Source organism: Macrotis lagotis, chromosome 2 (assembly GCF_037893015.1).
Source record: "Macrotis lagotis isolate mMagLag1 chromosome 2, bilby.v1.9.chrom.fasta, whole genome shotgun sequence".
Classification (NCBI taxonomy): Eukaryota; Metazoa; Chordata; class Mammalia; order Peramelemorphia; family Peramelidae; genus Macrotis; species Macrotis lagotis.
Window position 1 is genome coordinate 236,544,715 of NC_133659.1, and position 23,598 is coordinate 236,568,312.

Genomic DNA, 23,598 nt, shown 5'->3' on the forward strand with positions numbered 1-23,598 from the left:
AATAGTAAGAAAACTAGAAGTAAAGGAAGAGGTCAAGCTATGAATAATCAGTCCATCAAAAAACATTAAGGACCTACTAAGTTCCAGGCAATGAGTAAAGCACTGGGAATACCAAGAATGACAAAATAGAATCCTTGCTCTCAAAGAATTCAATCTATTGGAGGAAGTAATATGCAAATAATTATGTGAAAAATACATATAAAAATATTTGTAAAAAAAAAAAAAAAGGCTGAATTTGAAATACTTAAGAAAAGCTTCCTGGAGAAAGTAGGATTTTTGGCCAGGACTAAAGGAATCCAGGAATAAGGAAGGAGAGTGCTCCAGAAGCACAGGACAGTCGGGCATTGTGCTAAGCACTAGGGATACACATACAAGGAAGCAGGGGGTGAGAAGGCATTGCTAAGTAATATAGAAGTCTGGGTTCTGGCAAGATAAAGCAAAAAGTTCACCTAGTGGAGGTCTCAAACAAAAATGTCTAGGAGAATGTTATTCAAATTCAAATCAAAGGGAAAAAATTGCAAACATTCATTAAGGAGGTTCACAAACCAAGGAACCTGGTACTTTTTGCGAAAAATAGGAGAGCTTTGAATATTATACTCCAAAAGGCAAAAAATGTTCTGAGTCTGCTCATTTCACTCAGCATCAGTTCAAGTAAGTCTTTACAGCTTATTTCTAAAGTCTAGCCACTCATGATTTCTTTTAGAACAATAGTACCACATCACATTCATAATACCATAATTTGTTCAGCCATTTCTCCAATTAATGGAGAAATTTCTCATTTCTAATTCTTTGCCACTATAAAAAAAGAAATGCTATAAATATTTTTGTAATTTTCCCCTTTTTTATGATCTCTTTGTGATATAGACCTAATAGTGAAATTGTTGGATCAATGTACACTTTTATTGCCCTTTGCACACAGTTCCAAACTGCTCTCCAGAATGAATGGATCAGTTCACAACTCCACCAACAGTGCAATAGTGTCCCAGTTTTTTCACATCCTCTCCAACATTGATCATTTTAGCCAGTCTGATAGGTGTGAAGTGGTACCTCAAGAGTTCTTTTAATTTGAATTTCTCTAGTCAGTAATGATTTTAGAGCATTTTTATATGACTACAGTTTTAATTTCTTTGTCTTAAAACTGCCTGTTCATATCCATTGACCATTTTGCAACTAGAGAATGACTTATATTCTTATAATTTGACTCAGTTCTCTATATATTTTAGAAATGAGTCTTTGCACATCTCTCCTCCACCTTTCAGCGCCACCATCTGCTCTCTTCTCAGGGTTTCTTCCCTCCTCTTCTCTCCTGAACTCACCATGGTTCTTCCCAATCAGCTGCTGGGCAAATGGCGCTTCGTGGAAAGTAAAGGATTTGACAAGTACATGAAGGAATTGGAAGAATGGCCCTGAGGAAAATGGCTGGAGTGGCCAAACCAGATGTTATAATCTCTGAAAGTGGGGATGTAGTTACCATTAAGATTGAGAGCACCATAAAAAATACACAATTCTCTTTTAAAAAACAGCTGATGGCAGGAAAACTCAGACTCTTTGTACCCTTGAAAATGATGCACTGATCCAGCACCAGGCATGGAATGAGAAGGAAAGCACAATAACAAGGAAAGTAGAAGATGGAAAGTTATTGGTGGACTGTGGTATGAACGGTGTAACTTGCCACAGGGTCTATGAGAAGGCCTAGTAAAGAAATTCCACCTTCATGTGGAATTAGCTACCATGAATGCACCAGCTCAGTTGAATGAGCAAACTCTCCAACCAAACTATCTTGCTTTTTCTTCTTTTCTTCCTTTCTGTGGTCTGTTATTTCAGTGGCTGACTACTTGCAAACAGTTTTATTTCTAAGCATTAATGTAATTAGGATTGTTTTGCTAGTAAATAAAGAATTGTGTAGTTACTAGAAAAAAATGAGTCTTAATCAGAAATACTAGCTCTAAAAATTATTTTCCAGCTTTCTGTGTCTCTTCTGATCTTTGTTTCCTTTTAAAGTTCTAACTCTTCATTCACAAAGTGACCAATATGGAAATATCATGAAGATCACCTGGCAGGAGAAAATACCAGATACTGAGGTTCTTTCTCGAGCTAAACTGCCTAGCATTCCAATGATAATACAAAGAGTGTAATTACAATGGACTGGATAGGTCATTAGGATGCCTGACATAAGCTTGCCAAAAAAAAAACTATTTTTATAGAGAACTCACATAGGACAAGTGCTCACAAGGAAATCAGAAAAAGTGATACCCGGACACCCTGAAGGTCTCATTAAAGAACTTTAGAATTGATTGTACAGGATCAGAGACACTGGCACAGGACTTCCCAGTATGGTATGCCCTCATCAGTGAGGGGGCTGCATTCTATGAGGAAGGCAAGCCTGAAGGACCACAAAGGAAATGTGACATCCGTAAATTTAGAGTACCCAACACAGGTGTTCACATGGATTATTTGTGCCCAATCTGTGATAGAGCATTCTAAGCTTGTATCGGTCTGATCAGCCACAGTCGGACACACTGTAATTTGCCTCAAACATAGTGATGTCATTTGGGTCTTCTTCAATAACAAAAGATAAGAACCAACCAATATGGAAATATGTTAAACATGATTGTTTCAGATATTATGAAGAGGGGAAACCTCAAACCCTGGGTATGTTGTCCCTTTTCGTTTCTTAAATCAGTATCTATGCTTGTTACTCTAAAAAAGGATATAAGGGGTAGCTAGGTGGCATAGTGGATAAAGCACTGGCCTTGGAGTCAGGAGTACCTGAGTTCAAATCCGGCCTCAGACACTTAATAATTACCTAGCTGTGTGGCTTTGGGCAAGCCACTTAACCCCCTTGCCTTGCAAAAAGAAAAAAAAAGGATATAAGCCTGGGGGGTTCCTGAAGGTCTGGAAGGAGGAGATCTTGCTTAGGGTTATGCTGGGGAAGGGTTCACTCACTGCATGGGGAATCCTAAAGAAATTCTGAGGTCCTGCCAGGCTCTGATCATTTGCAGTTATACCACAACTTAGTCATCTGTCTTCACTTCAGGGTGGTTCATAGAAGGGTCTGACCTTTACTGGCCCACCCACAGTGCTCTCATCCTGCAACAGGACCCTTTCTATATCATTCACAATATCTGCAAACATGATGCCCTGGTGTACCACCATGCCATTTCCTTTAAGGCTACTATGAAGAACTCTAAGAATAGTTTTCCCAACATTTTAGTGCAAATATCACAGATGTTCTAACAGCATTTTCATATATAGTCTATTGCTTTCATGCACAGGGCCAACACTAAGCATCAGGCGTTCTATTTCTTTGAAGTAGCATCCTTTTCCCAGGGATATAAGAACTAGATTTTATAGACTGATGAGAACTCAGAATGTTGCATTTAGATTTTGTTGAGAAAAACCATCCTCCACATCTGTAATGACAACACAGTTTGGAATCTAATTCATTTCATTGAATTCAGAACAGATGGGACTGGAGACTTCACTCCTTTAGAATCTGACATGCAGGCAAAGAAGATTGATTCAGGGAAAGATGCAAAGAATTATGAATATAGCAGAAACAAAATCTGTAATCTTAAATGCTGTTAAAACTTGTTAAATGGGTGGAGGTTTCTGGCTCTTGAGATGTAAATTCGCTGCCATTGTTTCGCTGTTTAATGTAAAATTTGTATCCTGATCTCTTCAGTCTTCAACCCTCTACCTGATTCAGGTCAGGTAAGGGGTGGGGGAGGTAATTCCCCTTTTATCCTGTGGAAAAGGGGCAAGACCATAAAATCTGAGTTGGACCTCCACTTGAGGCTAGTCACCTATTGCTCTCTGGCCCAGCTTGACTGTTCTTTTATCTGTCTCTCTCTTTACCTATCACTTTCTTCTGTGTTGTAATTTCTTTTAATAAATCTCTATTTTTTTTTCCACACCTGCATTCCCAGGTCTGAATCATGATTTATTGATTTATCACAGATGGATAATCGAACCCAAGTGGCTACAAGATGAGGCTTTATTCACCAAGAAATCAAATTCCAAATGCTGAAGCAATCTCAGGAATCTATCCTACAATACTTTCATATAGAACTGAAATTTCAGGCCTAACTGTTTGATCTTAGCCATAGCTTCAAAGGGGGTTGGAGGTTCATAGTTCAGTCTCTGTGCCCATCCAGTTATCATTCACATAGTCACAAAAATGGTGGGGAGATTCTTTGGGTTGGGCAGCAGCTAGAAAACTAGCTGGCAGTACAGAAGTTTCTGGAAAATGAAGTCTCATGGGTAAGGTCATGGTGGTGGAGCTAGGGAGTGGGAGAGGCAGGGATAGGAAGAACTTTTTCATTTTGTTAGAATTTTCAAAGAAGTAACTTTTAGTTATTGTCTTTGTTTTCCAGTTTATCTAAATCTCCTTTTTTTGTGCTTACTTAATGCTTATTTGTTGATTTCCTAATTTTAAAACTTTTTTCAAGTTCATCCCTTCTTTTTTTTTTTCTATTTTTATTTATTTATGGTCTTTGGGATATAATTTTTCCTCTAAGGACTGCTTTAGCTACAACCCTATAACTATGTGTAACCTCAAATGGGTTACTAAGCCCACTGAAACAGTTCTAGATTCTGAGTCAAAAGACTTGTGTTCATTTGGGCTCTGCTATTTAATTGCTATGTAATCCTGTGGTACAGTGGGAGGAGTACCAGGCTCTGGACTCACAAAACTTGGGTTCAAATCCTATCTCTGTCATTCATGACCTGTGTGCCCTTGAATAAGTCACCTCCTTTCTTTGGGCTTCAGTTTCCTCACCTGAAAAATAAGGAAATTGGACTAGATAATTTTAAAATTCATACCCTAAACCAGAGCTGTCCAAAATATGGGCCTGCAGGCCATACAATGTGATTTTATGTGGCTCCCTGTGGGTTTACTAAATGCTTAAATTAAAGGAAGCCCAGCTACCACGGAGTTCTCACTAAAATAGCAAATCAAAATATACTATCTATTGTTTCAATAAAAACTTTTAAAAGTAAAGTTGGATATAGCCCTGTGCTAAATAATTAGAAGAAAAATAAGAAAAACTACCTTTCCCGAACTATAGTTGTGAGATGTTATTAGCCAAAGGACAGAGGCAGCCACAACATTTCAATTAAATGAAATACAAAATTTTTCAAAGAGAAATAAAATGGGCAAAAACTTCATAAATTCATTCATTCAATAAGGATTTATTAAATATCTATGATGTGCCAGGCTCTGTGCTAAGCACTAGGGATACAAAAAGAGGTAAAACCAGTTTCTGCCCTAAAGGAGCTTGCAGTCAAATAGGGAACAATTTGCAAACAAATACATACTAAAGCAAGCTACCTACAGGATAAATAGGAAATAACTGACAGAGGAAAGGCACTGGAATTGACAGGGGTTAGAAAAGATTTCCTGTAGAAGATGGGACTTCAAAGAAGCCAGGGAGGTCAATAGTAAGAGTGGAGGAGGGAGAGCACTCCACATAAATGAGAGCCAAAGGGGAGACCCTGAGGTGAAAGATGAAGTGTCTTCTTCAGGGAACAACCAGGTATGCAGTGTCCCTGAAGCACAGTAACAGAAAGAGTGGAAAAGGGAGGGCTTCAAGGACATGAGCACATACGCAGGGACACACACACACACACACACACACACACACACACACACACACCTTGTACATGCATACAATTAGGTATAGTGACAGGGCCTGGATCTATGATTTAAGGATCTCAAAGATGAGGAAATAAGTTGGCACTTTTGGTCTAAATTACTGAAGTTACAAACTTACTATGAGTTACTCAGTATGCCTCTCTCTAAGAAGGAAGGGTCTTAGTGTTTTCAAATCAGCTCTCTAACTGGTCCCAATGCCTGGAATGTTCTCCCTCCTCATTTCTGCCTATTGCCTTCTCTGGCTTTCTTTAAGTCCCAATTATCTTCTTCAGGAAATCTTTCCTTAACCCCTTTTAATTTTTGTACCCTCTTCTCTTTTAATTATTTACTATTTATAATCTATATAGCTTGTTTGTACATGCACAGTTTGATGGTGCTGTGGATAGACTGCAGGCCTGGACTCATCCTTCCTGAGTTCAGATACAGCCTCAGACATTTATAAATTGATTGTGGGTAAGTCACTTAACCTTATTTGCTTCAGTTTCTTCACCTGTAATATGAGCTAGAGAATGAAATGACAAACCACTTCAGTTTGTCTTTACCAAAGAAATCCCAAATGGAGCCACAAAAGAGTCAAATGGAAAAAATTACTGAACATAATAGCTTTGTTTTTGCATATTTATTTGTTTGGTGACTTTCCTATTAGACTGTAAGCTCCTTGAGGGCAGGAACTTTCTTTTGTTCCTTTTTGTACTAATAGTGCCTGGGCTTAAGAGGTGCTTAATAACAGCTGTTTGATTAATAAGAGAAATTCAAATTAGAAGAACACCTGGCTTCACCAAATACCTAATAATTTGGCAAAGATGATAAAAGATATTAACAAAATATGTGAAGGGACAGTGAAAACACTGGCCCATAAATGTACTGATGATGGAATAGTGAATTGATTCATCCATTCAGGAAAGCAATTGCTCTTTTTTCAAAGAAAGTGACTAAAATGTTCCTACAGTTTGATCCAAGAAATCCCATTGCTACGTACATCTTACAGGAATGCCAATGATAAAAAGTAAATTCCTACATACACTAAAATCAGCATATTTTGTAATAGCTAAGAACCACAGGTGGCACAGTGGATAGAGCACCAGCCCTCAGATACTTATTACTTATTTAGCTGTGTGACCTTAGGCGAGTCACTTAAACTCATTGCCTTGCAAAAAGCAAAAAAAAAAAAAAAAAAAATTGCTAAGAACCAGAAACAAATGAGATGTCCATCAAATGAGTAAGGGCTAAAGAAGTTGTAGTACAATGAATAATTATTGTAAATAAACAATGAAAAAACCATGAGACTGGAAGGAAATGATGTAAAATGAGCAGAATCAACAAAATAATTCACAAAAATCTATTAAAGCAAATGACAACAAAAACTAGTCAGAATTGAAAACTTGCAAGTATAATAACCAAACCTTACCCCAAAAAAAGAGATAAAAGAAGGTACCTCTCCCTATCTTTGGAGGAGGGGGAACAATTATGTGAAACACTACATATGACATCAGACTTTTTGATGTGATGATTATTTTTCCAGAACTGTTTTTTCTCCTTGTTTACTTTTTGTTTTAAGGAATGGTTTTCTGGAAGGGGCAGAAATATAGGAAATATATGTGACAGAAAAGCAAAAGATATTAACAAACATTATTAGAACCAGAAGATTCAAAACAGAATTACTTCCTGAAAGAAATCCCCAAATGAAAACTCCAAGTAATGTCAAATGAAGAATCCAGAGCTTCTTAGGAAAGAGACTACACTGTAAGTACCCCAAGAGTTCCAGTCCCAAGGAGTCTTAGTCAGTATCATGTAAAACCTGAAAGTTATCACTAGAAAAAGTTATCACTAGAAAAATGGAGAAAAATGACAGAAAGATGACTTGAATTTACCTGGTATTTTCTGTTTTTTTAAAAATTTTTTTTATTTATTTAAGGCATTGGGGCTAAGAGTGACTTGCTCGGGGCAGCTAGGTGGTGAAGTGGATAGGGCACTGGTCCTGGAGTTAGGAGTACTTGAGTTCAAATCTGGCCTCAGACACTTAATAATTACCTAGCTGTGTGATATTGGGCAAGCCACTTAACCTCATTGCCTTGCAAAAAAAAAAAAAAAGTGACTTGCTCAAGTCACACAGCTAGGCAATTAGTAAGTGTCTGAGGCAGGATTTGAACTCAGATCCTCCTGACTGCAGGGCCAAGTGTTCCATCCACTACACCACCTAGCTGCTCCCAACTGGTATTTTGAAGTGGTATAAAGTAAGGGTGCAAAGATGTCATCTACAATGCACAGGACTGAAAAGAAATATTGCCTAACTGCTGTATTGTTACTATTAAAAATCAGTTTTGTTGGTGCATTTTATTTTTATATTCCAGTCATTTTTTATTATACTTTTTCTCTGAAATAAGATAAACAGTTAAGAAAAGAAAATTTATACAGGATTCAGATCTCACAAGGTATGCAACATTTTGCCCTTGTGGTCTCCTACCTCTCCAGAAGGGAAGGAAGGAGGTATATTTTATGTGCTTTCTGGAACTATTTTTTTTAATTATTCAGAGTTTCAGTTAGTAATCATTTAAACTGTATAGATATATATTTTTTCTTTGAGTTCAGCTCATTTTACTCTTAATTTATATCTTGCCATGTTTCTCTGAATTACTCATGTTTATTTCTCAATGCACAAAAATATTCCATTACATTCATTATGGAACAGTTTGTTCAGCCAGCCCCCAATCAATAAGTACCCTGTTTCTAGTTTTTTGCTACCAAAAAATGTTTGGCTTATTTTAGAGTTTTCTTTCTGCTTCTGACTTCCAAGCCACATCTGCTTAATAATGTGATAATTAGTTCATGAGATATGAACGATTTAATCACTTTCATTGTAAGTATGCTGGATAAATTATCCATAAAGAAAATATATATATATATATATATATATATATGTATATATATATACATACATATATATATATCTTGTGATCATAGACTTAGACCTGGAAGGAGGGAGACTGCAACATGACACTAGGATATTCTCATCCCACTGTCTAGATGGCCCAAATTCAGTACAAACATCCTTGAATAGCATCAAACATGTACCAGGAAGAACACTAATAAAGAAAAAAAAAGTCAGTCATCCAGTCAGCTACTAAAAAAAAAACCCACCAAAATCTTATCAAAACTGAGAATGGATGAAATAAAATAATACAATTAATATTCAAAAGAGAATCAGCTACTAAATTCGACAAGAATGAAGAACAAGCAAAGGAGACAGAGAAGGAGCATTCAAACAGGAAAGTTCAATTTAATGAAAACTTTGGAAAAGACAATCTAAAAGGGTTTCAAGCAAATATGTACAAATAAGCTATATACAGTATAAATAGAATTGAGAGGCCTCTTATAAAGGCTTCTTCTAAAAGATGGAATTTTAGCTAGGTACTGGACAAAAGAAAAGAGAACACTCTAGGCTCTGGAGCCAAGAAGTGTTTATTTCAATCTCATTTATTGGGGGGAACTTGCCCCAACTTCTTAATTCTAGTGCCTTCTCTCAATTATTTCCTATTAGATCCCAATTTTAAATTTATAGCTTGTTCTGTATACATTTGCTTGTATGTTGTTTCCCCCATTGAACTATAACTTTCTTAGAGAAGATTGTCTTTTGCCTCTTTTTTTGTTTCCTTGGTGCTTACCATAGTGCCTGGTAGCAGTAGGTACTTAATAATTGCTTATTAATTGATTGATTGATTAGAAAATTAAGGAGGATCAGAGAGTCTATGGAGTGGGTGGGAACAGCAGGTCTTAGTAGCTCCTCTCCTCTTAGTGGCTTTTTGCCATGGTGATTGTAAATAGAGTATCACCTAATTGTTAACACAATTTTATCAGTATTATGAGGGTTACCAACAGGTAGGTAGGGGATACAGGTTTTTGGTTAGTTTCCATGGCTTACTTTTGATCTTCTATGGGAGACAAAGAGCTTCAATTTCATGGTTCAAGGGCTTTTCTGGATCAAGAATGCTCTTTTCAAAGTTTCTTAACCACCATGCATCCAGAATTGGAGGTTTGTTTTCCCTAAGGTAGACTCCTACAATAACTTTCCTGCTGAGGAATGGGGGGGGGGGCTCTTAGTGAAACAAAGGAGAGCCACAACACTGCTTCAGATTCTCACTGGAATGGGTTCAGTCTCCCCAAAGCTGAATCGGGGAAGTATCAGGCTATCAGAATATATCTTCTAGGATTTCATGTTTTGCCAGGTAGTCTTGAGACTTGACCAGAGGATAAGTGGGATGAGGGATGGGTAGGTGATCATAAGTTCACCCTTACTTATACTGGATTCTCTTTATTTGCACTTCAACTTTTATAATCAATCCAAATCATTATATTAGGCCAGAGCCTTAGGCACACACAATTCTAACTATGTACTTAATAAAAGAACTATCACACACACACATGGTGGGAAATAAGGGGTCAGAAGACTGTAAAGTTAGGGTGATCATGGAAGAATTTTTAAAACCAAACAGAGGATTTTATGTTTGATCCTAAAGAAAACTGAGCCGCTATAATTTACTGAATGAAGGTGGGGCAGGACTTGACATGATTGGACCTGTGTTTTAAGAAAATTGGAGAGGGAGAGACTTGAGGAAGGCTATTGTAATAGTCCAGGGATAAGGTTAGAGGAGAGAAGGGATATATATGAGAGATGTTACAAGGGAGATACTGACAAATTGTGACAACAAATTGGATATGGAATGTATGTGAGAGACAGTGAAGAATGAAAGAGAATATCTAAGTGGTGAGCCTGGTGGAATGAGAGGGTGAAGATACCTTCCACAGAACAGATACTTTTGGAAGTAGGAAAAGGCTTAGAGGGAAGGATAATGAGTTTTATTTTGGACATGTTAAGCCTAAAACATCTACTGGAAATCTATCGAGTTTGAGATGTCTGAAAGGCAATTGGAGAATGGAAGTCAGCATAGAGGTTGGGGCAGAATAGATTTACCATTGAGATGATAATTAAATCTATGGGACTGATGAGATTCACCAAGTGAAGTAGCATACAGGGAGATGAGGGCTCAGGACAGAATCCTGTGTGACACCTATGATTAGAGGACATGATCTGAATAAGAACTGAGAAAAGGACACAGAGAAAGTGCTCAGATGGGCAGGAGAACCAAAATCTAAAGAAAAGAAAGTACTGAAAAGAGTATAATCATCAGCATCAAAAACTTCAGAAAGAATAAGAACTTGAGAAAAAGCCAATGGATTTGGAAACCAAGAGATCATTGATATTTTTAGAGAGAATGGTTTCAGTAAAATGATAAATGGATTATAAAGAATTAAAGATAAAAATGAAAGGAAAAGAAAGTGGAGGCACTTGTGGCTAGTTTTTTCAAGGAGTTTAGACACGAAGCGCAGAAGTGAAATAGGACAATAGCAGGAATTAAAGAATCAAATGAATTTTTTTCTGGATAGGAGAGATATGGGTATGTTTGGGGATAGTAGGAGATGAGACTGAAAATAATTAATAGATACTAGGAATCATCTTCATTAGAAAGTATATTTAAGGAACTGCTTCCTCTTCATTCTTTTTTTTGTTTTTGCAAGGCAATGGGTTAAGTGACTTACCCAAGTCAAACAGCAAGGTAATTATTAAGTCTCTGATAACAAACTTGAATTCAGATCCTCCTGACTCCAGGGCTTGATGCTGTACCACTTAGCTGCCCTCCTTTTCATTCTTGGGAAGAAGTTGAGAACATAAACATTCTTTCCTTAGTTTGCTAGGTGTAAAAAATCATGTTATGTCGATTATGTTGATTATATCACATCAGGACAATAAATTTTTTTAATATGAGAAATATGCAATATATATATATGAATGAAATGGTATATTTTATATTTTTATGACATCCTCCAACAGATAAAGAAAAAAGAAATATCTGCATTAAATGGTCTCAATTTATCTCTACTTAGAGAAGAAAAACTTCCTTCAGAATGGTGATTCATTAGTACAGAGTTTTGGTATATAACAGGATGTCACTAGAAATTCCTACTAATGAGAGCTATATCAAAATATTATATCAAAATGGGGGGGGGGTGGCTAGGTGGCACAGTGGATAAAGCACCGGCCCTGGGGTCAGGAGTACCTGGGTTCAAATGTGACCTCAGACACTTAATAATTACCTAGCTGTGTGGCTTTGGGCAAGTCACTTAACCCCATTTGCCTTGCAAAAAAAAAAAAAAAAACACCCTAAAAAATATTAAAAAAAATAAGGGGACAGGAGTTGGGGGGGAGGGGAGTGAAATTGTAAGCCATTTTGAACACTGAGGAAGATCTGAAGTTCTACAGATAATAACTACCAGGATTTTGATTGGGTAGAGATGAATAAGGAGAAGCAACTGAGTGATGGAGGTAGGAGAGAACTTGGAAATGACAACGAGGAGTAAAGCATGTTGCAACTCGCCCATTTGGTACAGTAACCTGTGAAGGTGCAGCTAGTCCTAGAAAGGATGGCCAGAAATGTCATCAAGAGGAAGCCAGGCTTATTAGTAGCTAGGAGAATGGAAGAATAAAAGATTTAAGATGATGGAAAGCTACTTGTCTATAAAACAGGTATTTCAGAGGGCACAGTAGAAGGGGTTGGAGGCATCTGGCTGGAAATATGGGGTGGGAAGGTTGAAGGATATGAGAATAAGGAATCAAGCAGTAAGGCATGGGGTTTTTTGATTACCTAAAAGGGTTCAGAATCACTATAACAGATAGGGTATTATCACTGAGTGGAGGGCACCACCCTACTTTCCAAAGGAAATGTTTCATCACAGGACTTGGGAGAAATGGTTGGTTCTTGTATTGATCTGAATTCTTAATTCTTGAAAAGTTGTCTTTCTCTTCTTTTCAGGGTCATTCTCCATGTACAAATTGTTGTCCTGGTTCTGCTCACTTCACTCTACATCACTTCTGACTACCCAGAACTCTTTGCAGTTTTTTCTTTCATCATTTCTTACATCACAATAATATTCCATTACATTCATATACTTTATTTAGGCACTATCCAATTGATGGCCTCTCTTTAGATTCTAGTTCTTTTTTCTTCTTTTTCTACTTCCCTACTCTGTTAATGCTTTCAAATACTCCTTTCAGGATCTGGAAGCTTGTTTTGTCTACTAATCTACTAGAACTTTGGGTAAAAGGCTGTCCGACCATGTCTCCCTGATCTTATAAGGCTGATTTTTTTTGGGGGGGGGGGAGGTATAAACTAAGCAGAAGACTTTACATTTTTTAACTATTAAGTTTCATTTTATTAAATTCAGCCCAATGCTCTAACCTGTCAAAAAATTTTTTAATCTTGTCATCCATTCTGTTAGCTGTCCCTCTCAGATTTGTGTCATAAAAATCAGATGAGGGGAAAGATGGCAGAATAGATTAGAAAATTCCAAGCTCTCCAGGATTTCCCCCACAAACAAGTCAAAAAAGTACCTCAGGATGAACAGAGAACAGAAAAAATAAAGAAGAGGTGGAATAGAACAGTAGTCCTCCTGGAACAACTGGAAGAGAGAACAACTGTAGAAAGAGAGATGAGCACTAGGGGCCAGTGGGGGTGGGAGGTAGCCTTCTCCTCAGACACAGAAAGGAGAGTCAGACTTCTGAGACAGGGAAGAGAGGGACCCTCTGTTGATAAGAGGTGCTAGGTTCAGCTGTACTGCTGGAAGTCCACTGTGCTTCCACACACAGAACGAACCAGTACATGTCTGGTGAGTGCAGAAGCAGTGGTGTGGGGATGCTGCTGGCCATGGATACTTAGGGGAAAGCTGAGTGCTCAGTCTTTGTTTCAGATCAGAGTAGAGAACTAAAGGTTATAGCCACTAGAGAGTTCTCAGGGAGTTAGATCACTTCCAGCAGTGTGCAAAGGGGCCCCAAATGTAGATTCAATACGGAAAGGAGTGTAGAATCTAGGTCCTGGATAAAGCTCCTAAGGCCAAAGGCACCATCCCTCACACAGCAGGACTAGAAGTGAGTATCACAACAAGCTGCTAAAAAAAAATTTTAAATGAGCAGGAAAAGAAGAAAGAACCCAACCAAAGGCGGTGGTTAGGAGATTAACTAAAGAAGATTGGGGTTCATTATCAGAGGAAAAGTACAGAAGCAAAAATCACCTCTCCTCCTCCAAAGAACACATTACATGGCTACCTAATTAATGAAAAAGAATTCATTGAAGAACTCAAGAAAACACTTTAAAAATCAAATAAGAGACTGTTGAAAAACAAAAAGAAAAATCCAAGAAAAACAAGAATATTATGAAAAGAAATTAACACATCAAAGAGAAAAATAACTGGGGTTGTGGCCAAAAATATCATATCCAGCAAAATAAAGTATAATCAGGGGCTAGCTAGATGGTGCAGTAGATAAAGCACTGGCCCTGGAGTCAGGACCTGAATTCATATCCAGCCTCAGACCTTAATACTTACTTAGCTATATAACCTTGAGCAAGTCATTTAACCCCCTTGCCTTGCAAAAACAAAACAAAAAAATTAAGTGTAATCCTGAATGAAAAAAAGGACATTTAATGAATTGCCAGACTTTCAGGATTTTGTTGCAAAAAGACCTACCTTACTAGAAAATCTGACACATAAGAACCAAGAGTAATATAAGATAACCATCAAAGGTTAATTACATGGGACTCAATAAAGACAAATTGCTTACTATCTATACATGGAAATATAAACCATATGTCCCAGATTGTTATTAAATAATTGGGTAGTTCAAAGGAAAGACTGGGGTAGTTCTAAGTAAGATGGATTCTTAAATGATGCTGGAAAAGATAAAAAAAAGTTATATAAATGAGGTATGAGAAGAAAAACTGATACACAAAAATTAGCTGGGGAAAGAGGGCTGGTAGATCTTGGGGAAGGAGAGCTGATAGTTCTGGAAACCTACTCTTATTGGGGATGGGTTAAAGAGGGAACCATACATACATGCATACATACAAACATATATACATACATTCAGAAAGAAATAACAGGAGGGAATAGGAAGGGTACTGAATTAGAGGGTAAGGGAATAGCATAAAAGGGTATATAGAAGTGCATGTAAATCAAAGGGGAAGAGGGTATATTAAGATAAGGTAGGGATTCTTGAAAGAGTGAAAGGTTAAGGAAGAGGAGGGCAAGGTAGCAAGTAAAGGAGAGGAGTAAGGAGGGATTGTTGCTTTCACAAAATGTTACAAAAATGAGAGATACTCACAAGCCAAATATATAGAGATCTCTGAATTGTATATGTATCTATTTGTTTGTATGTATGTATGACTATATATATATGTGTCAATGTGTATGTACATGTGTATGTATATGTGTACAGACACACACACACACACATCTCCATACTTAATTTTAGCTGTCCTGGGGATGGGAGTTGGGAGGGGGAAAAAACAAAGTAAAAAATACACAGAAGAGAATAGGAGAAAACCTACAAGGAAGCAAAGAAAAGATGGACAATATTGAATACCATGTGCAGTATTATATGGGTTTTCTTGAAATGGAAATTTATTGCCTTTTATTATAAATCTTATGTTTTGCTGCATGACAATGCAGCAAATACTTTGAATTTAAGTTTAGAATAAAAAATACAACGAAGAATAAAAATCTGATGAGTAAGCTATTCATATCATTTTCCAAGTAATCAAAATGTTTTCATTCTTGAAGGAGACCATGACATCAGGGAGATGGCATCATGACAAGCACATGAGCTGGATTTGAGTGAGGAGGTGCTGTGCTAAAGCCACCAGTTTCACTTTCTCCTCTAGAGTCATCTGGATCTAGTGACCAGATATGAATCAAGGCAACTGGAGATGGCTCTAGATCCAAGGCAATCAGGGTTAAGTGACTTGCTCAAGGTCACCCATCTAGGAAGTATCAAGTGTGTCTGGGGCTGGATTCAAACTCCTGTTCTACTGACTCCAAGGTCAGTGTTCTATCAATAAAAATGTTAAATAGTATGCAAACAAGCAGTGGATAAAGCACCAGCCCTGGAGTCAGGAGTACCTGAGTTCAAATTTGATACCTCAGACACTTAATAATTACCTAGCTGTGTGGCCTTGGGCAAGCCACAACCCCATTTGCCTTGCAAAAACCTAAAAACAAAAAACAAAAACCCAACAAAAAAAGAACTAGTTTAAAAATCCTCAATCTAGTTCTTTTTATCTTTTAGTTCACCAGGCAACTCTAAAATACTATAAGTTACAAGATTTTCTCCAGTCTATTAAAACTTGCTCACCAAGGACTTCCAGGGCAGTCAAGATGGTGGCCAAAAGCTAACAAGCTCTGGTAGCCTTTCCCTACCAAAGATACATGAAACCTCTACTCTGCCATCCACACTACAGATACCACCAAGAAAAAGACAAGATTCAAATTAGTTTTCAACTGCAGACATCATGGAGGATCTTCATTGAAGGTCTGTTTCTTTGGGGGGAAAAAAGGGAAAGTAAAGTTCAGGAGGACAGAGAGCAGGGAAAGCCAGCAGGAGGCTTTTAGCCACAGTGCAATCCAGGTCCCAAAAGCTTAATAATAACAAAGGTCCCAGCAGCTAGATAGCAAGCCAGTCTGAAACCAGAAACACCAGGGTAAAGGACAGAACTGGGTCGGGAACAATTCTCTGTTAAGTCAGAATCTGGACATAAAAATGGGAGGGGAAAAAACACTCTGCAAAGGCAAGGCCTGGACTACATAGGCAACATCTTGGCCAACAACAAGCCAGGGATCAGACCCCAGCCCCAGCAAAATAAAAGCCTGGATCTATATTCCATATACCCCAGGAACAGAACTACAACAACAAAGACTGGCAAAAAAGCTAAAACTATAGAAAAGTATTTCACAGATAAAGAAGACAGCAATGCCATGTCCAAAGAAGAAAGCTGTGAAACATCACTCAAAGGAGAAGTATCAAGACAGTCTACAAATTGGACTCAAAAACAAAAGTTCATCAAAGAGCTTAACAAAGAATTTAAAAACCAAAGAAGAGAGGAAGAAGAAAAATGGAAAAAAGAAATGAAAGAAATGCAGGAAAACTGTGAAAAGTTGACCTGAGAATTCAACACTTTTAAAAAGTTAACATAAAAGGTAATTGAAGGAAATAAAATCCTAAAAACTAGAACTGGACAGTTAGAAACCAATGAATCTACAAGACTACAAGATTCTATCAAACAAAATAAAAAGTCTGAAAAAAATTGAAGAAAATATAAAATACCTTCTAGGGAAAACTAATGATCTGGGAAACAGATTCAGAAAAGACAATCTACAAATCACTGGACTATCAGAAAACCTGGATCAAAAGAAGAATCTGAAAAACATCATGCAGAAAATTATAAGGGAAAACTTCCCCCAATCTACTAGAACAAAATAATAATATAATTCAAAGAATCCACAAAACCCCTCCAGAAAGAGGCTCCAGAATAAAAACTCCAAGGGCTGTAATAACCAAATTCCAGAACCCTCAAAAAAAAAGAGAGAGAGAGAATATTGCAAACAACACAAAGAAAACTATTCAAATACAAAGGAAATACAGACTACCACAGGACCTATCATATCAGCCTCAACATTGAAGGATCAGAAGAACTGTAATAACATATTTCGGAGAGCTAAGGACCTGGGATTACAACCTAGAATGTACTACCCTGCAAAATTCAGAATATATTGTCAGGGGAAAAGATGGATGTTCAATGCAATACAGGACTTCCAGAATTTCCTGTCATAAAGACCACAAATGAACAGAGAATTCAATTGTCAAATACATGACTGAAGAGTTACATTAAAAAGGTAAATGTAAAAGGTAACTGAAAAACAAAACTGTTTTATACAAATGTTGTACCTAAAAGGGAAGATATAACAATTTGAACTCATCAGAACTTTACTTCTCTAATAAGGATAATTAGAAGGCAGAATATAATTGAAGAGAATAAACCTAAGGGATACAGGTGTAATTGGGTCTTGTCCCTCAGTTGAAGAAGCCCAAGATCACATAAATATGTTTGAGATAAAACCCCCTAAAAAAACCAAGAGAGTCAACTTTAACTTAAGTATCTCATTACACTGGCTTTAATCACAAGGTGCTAAGTACTTGTCTAATGAGGGCTTCACAAGTTGTAAGGACCTCAGACAGTGTCTCTATTACTTTACAATCATTTGTAAAGTTCTCAGTCAGACCTCCAGAGCCTCCCACTACTTAAAGATTTTCAGGATACTTTCAATTAATTACATCAGGATGCTTCATTTAACAAAGGGTTAAATATGGGGGTGGGGTCTAAAGTAGGAGAGAAAAAGGTTCTGGGTTCACCTAACAAGGTGTTAAGTACCCTGGGTGGGAAGGTGGGCGGGAGGTAAAGTGGAAAAGAAAATAGGCCATGGGGAAGGGGCATAAATAGTTCAAGACATTATATGACTTTGGAGGATATTTTGTCTTGTGATGAGGATTATGTGTACTTGAAAGATACCTGAAAAGGGTAAGGTAAAAAATGATTAAAATTATATTTGATGCAATTTGAGTCAATGCTACTTATCAAACATTCAAATAAATATCTGTCATGATAGCTTGATAAAAATAGGAGCTTATCAAGCAAATTAGAGCACCAAGGGAAGAGGCACAAAGATTTATAATTTTAGAGAGCAAGAAGGAAGAAACTGAATGCTGTGTAAATTCTATTCAACAGATTTAGCCCAGTAAGGAAATAAGATACATTCCCACTTGGATTTAAAAATCTAACTTAATCTACAGGGAAGGGGGAGACTGGAAAAGGAGAAGATAAGGTTAGAAGGGACTGATAAAAGGGAAGGGAAGGTATAAGTGAAAATAAACTGAAATTTAAATTTTTTTAAAATTTATTTTTATTAAAGATATTATTTGAGTTTTACATTTTCCCCCCAATCTTGCTCCCCCCCCCACAGAAAGCACTCTTTCAGTCTTTACTTTGTTTCCATGTTGTACCTTGTTCCAAATTGGGTGTGATGAGAGAGAAATCATAATCCTTAAAGAGAAGAGAAGTCTAAGAGGTAATAAGCTATCTGTTTTTTTTTCCCCAAATTAAAGGGAATAGTCCTTGCACTTTGTTCAAACTCCATAGCTCCTTATCTGGATACAGATGACACTCTCCTTTGCAGACAGCCCAAAATTGTTCCCGATTGTTGCACTGATGGAATGAGCAAGTCCTTCAAGGTTGAACATCACTCCCATGTTGCTGTTAGGGTATACAGTGTTTTTCTGGTTCTGCTCATCTCACTCAGCATCAGTTCATGCAAATCCCTCCAGGTTTCCCTGAAATCCTGTCCCTCCTGGTTTCTAATAGAACAATAGTGTTCCGTGACATACATATACCACAGTTTGCTAAGCCTTTCCCCAATTGAAGGACATTTACTGGATTTCCAATTCTTTGCCACCACAAACAGGGCTCCTATAAATATTTTTGTACAAGTAATGTTTTTACCCTTTTTCCTCATCTCTTCAAGGTATAGACCCAATAGTGGTATTGCTGTGTCAAAGGGTATACACATTTTTGTTGCCCTTTGGGCATAGTTCCAAATAGTTCTCCAGAAGGATTGGATAAGTTCACAGCTCTACCAACAGTGTAAGACTGTCCCAGATTTCCCACATCCCTTCCAACAAAGATCATTATCCTTCCTGGTCATACTGGCCAATCTGAGAGGTATGAGGTAGTACCTCAGAGAAGCTTTAATTTGCGTTTCTCTAATAATTAATGATTTAGAACATTTTTTCATATGGCTATGGATTACTTTGATCTCCTCATCTGTAAATTGCCTTTGCATATCCTTTGACCATTTGTCAATTAGGGAATGGCTTTTTGTTTTAAAAATATGTCTCAGTTCTCTGTGTATTTTAGAAATGAGTCCTTTGTAAGAATCATTAGTTGTAAAGATTGTTTCCCAATTTACTACATTTCTTTTGATCTTGGTTATATTGGTTTTATCTGTGCAAAAGCTTTTTAATTTAATGTAATCAAAATCATCTAATTGGTTATTGGTGATGTTCTCCAACTCTTCCTTAGTCATAAACTGTTCCCCTTTCCATAGATCTGACAGGTAGACTAGTCCTTGATCTTTTAATTTGCTTATAGTATTGTTTTTTATGTCTATGTCCTGTAACCATTTGGATCTTATCTTGGTAAAGGGTGTGAGGTGTTGGTCTAATCTAAGTTTCTTCCATACTAACTTCCAATTTTCCCAGCAATTTTTATCAAAGAGGGAGTTTTTATCCCAATGGTCAGACTCTCTGGGTTTATCAAACAACACATTACTATAATCATCTCCTGTCACCTAGTCTATTCCACTGGTCCACCACACTATTTCTTAGCCAATACCAAACAGTTTTCATGACTGATGCTTTATAATATAATTTTAGATTGGGTAGGGCTAAGCCACCTTCTTTTGCACTTCTTTTCATTAAGCTCCTGGCAATTCTTGACTTTTTATTTCTCCATATGAATTTACTTACAATTTTTTCTAACTCGTTAAAGTAATTTTTTGGAATTTTGATTGGTAGGGCGCTGAACAGATAGTTTAGTTTTGGTAGAAAAATTTTTTAAAAATAAATTAAATCAATGTATGCCAGAGAACAATGTAAAGACTAATAGACTGCTTTCTGTGGGAGGGTAGAGGGAGGGAAGCAAGATTAGGGGGAAAAATGTAAAATTCAAAATAAATAAAATCTTTAAAAAAGGTAGTAAAATTTTGGTGAGGGGAAATAAGAGAAAAGGAAAGAGCTAAATATAAATGGAGAAAGATAACATAGAGGGAAATACAGAATTAATAATCTTAATTGTAAATGTGAATGGGATGAACTCCATAAAACAAGTAGATAGCAGAATGGATTAAAAATCAGAATCCTACAATATGTTGCTTACAAGAAACACATTTGAAGTAGAGAGATACATACAGAGAAAAAGAAAAGGTTGGAGGAAAATATATTATGCCTCAGCTGAAGTAAAAAATCTGTGGTAGTGATACTAATCTCAAAGTAAAAGCAAAAATCAATCTCATTAAAAGGGATAAGGAAGGAAACTATATCTTCTTTAAAAGCACCACTGGAAATGAAGCTATATCATTACTAAACACATATGCAACTAATGGGATAGCCTCCTCATTCCTAGAGGAACAGTTGAGTGAATTACAAGTAGAAATAGCAAAACTTTAATAATGGGAGACCTCAATCTCCCTCTCTCAGAACTAGATAAATATAACAACAAAATAAACAAGAAGGAAGTTAAGAAGGTGAATGAAATCTTGGAAAGCTTATATATGATAAGCCTCTGGAGAAAACTTAATGGGGAAAGAAAAGAATATACCTTTTTCTCAGCAGTACATGGCACCTTCACCAAAACTGACTATGTACTAGGGCACAAAAAAAATTTTAAATGAAAGACAAAAATAATAAATACACACTTCTGAGACCAAGATGCAATAAAAATCACATGTAATAATGAGTCAGGGTAAGATAAACCAAGAACTAATTGGAAATTAAATAAATTTATCAGCAAATAATAGAAATAATCAATAATTATATCCAAGAAAATGATAATAATGAGACATTATACCAAAATTTATGGGATGTAGCCAAGGCAGTTTTGAGGGGAAACTTTATATCTCTAACTGCCTATGTGAATAAAATAGAGAAAGAAGAGATCAATGAATTGGGTATGCAACTAAAAAAGCTAGAAAAAGAACAAAGTAAACATCCCCAATTAAATACCACACTAGAAATTCTGAAAATCAAGGGAGAAATAAATAAAATAGAAAGCCAAAAAACCATTGATCTCATAAATAAATCTAAGATTTGGTTTTATGAAAAAGCCAGTAAAATAGACAAACCTCTGATTAATCTGATTTAAAAAAAATGAAAAGGGTGAAATAACCACCAATGAGGAAGAAATTAAGGAGATAATTAGGAACTACTTTGCCAAAATGTATGCCAATAAATTGGACAACTTGAGTGAAATGGATGACTATTAACAAAAATACAAACTGTTCAGATTAACAGAAGAAGAAATAAATTACATAAATAGCTCCATATCAGAAAAAGAAACGAAACCATCAATAAACTCCCTAAGAAAAAGTGTCCAGGTTCAGATGGATTTACAAGTGAATTCTACCAATTAAGGAACAATTAATTCCTATCTTCATAAAACTATTTTAAAAAATAGGAAAGGAAGGAGCTCTACGAAACTCCTTTTATGACACCGGCATGGTGCTAATAACTAAAGCAGGAAGAACCAAAGCAGACAAAGAAAATTATAGACCAAGCTCCCTAATGAATATTGATGCAAAAATCTTAGATAAAATTTTAGCAACAAGACTACAGCAAGTTATTACCAGGACAATACACGATGATCAGGTTGGATTTATACCAGGCAGGCAAGGTTGGTTCAACATTAGGAAAACACTCAACATAATTAAACATATCAACACTAAAACCAACAGAAACCATATGATTATCTCAACAGATGCTGAAAAAGCCGTTGAGAAAATACAATATCTATTCCTATTAAAAACAATAGAAAGTATAGGAATAAATGGAGTTTTTCTTAAAATAATAAATAGTATCTAAAACCATCATTAAATATTATATTTAATCGGAATAAACTCAGAGCATTTCCAATAAATCAGGGGTAAAACAAGGATGTCTATTATCACCATTACTATTCAATATAATATTAGAAACACTACTAGTAGCAGTGAGAAGAAGAAAAAGAAATTGATGGAATCAGAACTGAAAATGAGGAAACAAAGCTTTCACTCTTTGCAGATGATATGATGGTTTACCTAGAGAACCTGAGAAAATCATCTTAAAAACTCCTTGAAACAATTAACAAATTCAGCAAAGTAGCATGATATAAAATAAACCCACATAAATCATCAGCATGTCTATATATGAGCAACAAAGCCCAAGAACAAGAGATAGAAATTCCATTTAAAATAACTGTAGATAACATTAAATACTTGGAAATCTACCTTCCAAGACAAACCCAGAAATTGTATGAATACAATTATAAAGCTCTCCTTCCTCAAATGGAGTCAGTTTTAAAAAATTGGAAAAATGTCAAATGCTCATGGTTAGGTAGAACTAATATAATAAAAGTGACAATTCTAAACAAATTAAATTACTTATTCAGTGCCATATCGATCAAATATCAAATAAATACTTTGCCAAGCTAGAAAAAATAGCTACAAAATTCAACTGGAGTAATAAAAGGGCAAGAATAAGTAAGAGAACGGATGAAAAAAAATGTTAAGGAAGTTGTCCTAGCTCTACCAGATCTATAACTTATACTATAAAGCAGCAGTCATCAAAACTGGCTGGTACTGGTTAAGATTGATCAGTGGATTAGGATAGATTCAAAAGAAAATGCAGTAAACAACTACAGTGATCTACTATTTGACAAACCCAAAGACATCAGTCTCTGGGATAAGAACTCACTATGTGACAAAAATTGTTGGAAAAATTGGAAAATAGGGGGGGCGGAGCCAAGATGGCGACAAGAAAGTTTTAGGCGCTCTCTAACTAAACTTTCGAGAGACAGAACCCACAGAGGGACCCAGTGAGGCAGTTCTCCTCAAGTAACCTGGAAAAGAGCAGAAAGGCTCTGCTCCCCAGGGTCAGAGGGGTGGCCCACGGGGGTGGGGTGGGGCGCCAGAATGAAAGAACTTCAGCCTCCCAGAGGCAGCCCCAGAGTGCTGGGAGCCACAGCTCACAGCAGCAGGGGAGTCTCCAGAGCTACACCCCGGGGAGCACTGAGCACAAAGTGGGGGAACAGCGGGGGACCTCTGCCAGAGCGAGCATGTGAAGCCTAGCCCTCAGGGCACACAGCGAGGAACTTGGTCTTTCAGCAGCCCAGATCCAGGAACAGAAGCAGGCAGAGCTGGTAAGCAGGAGCCCCCAGGGCATGAGCCCACTGAGCTGAGGGAGGGGAGAGAAGAGA

General features: G+C 36.8%; 1 protein-coding gene and 1 pseudogene across 3 annotated transcripts in view; one reads left to right on the top strand and one right to left on the bottom strand.

The window, feature by feature from the left end:
• FOXK2 (forkhead box K2) overlaps positions 1-23,598 on the bottom strand; it is a 154,132-nt gene that overhangs the window by 50,459 nt on the left and 80,075 nt on the right. The window lies entirely within an intron of this gene.
• LOC141514407 (fatty acid-binding protein 5 pseudogene) lies at positions 1,318-1,696 on the top strand (annotated as a pseudogene).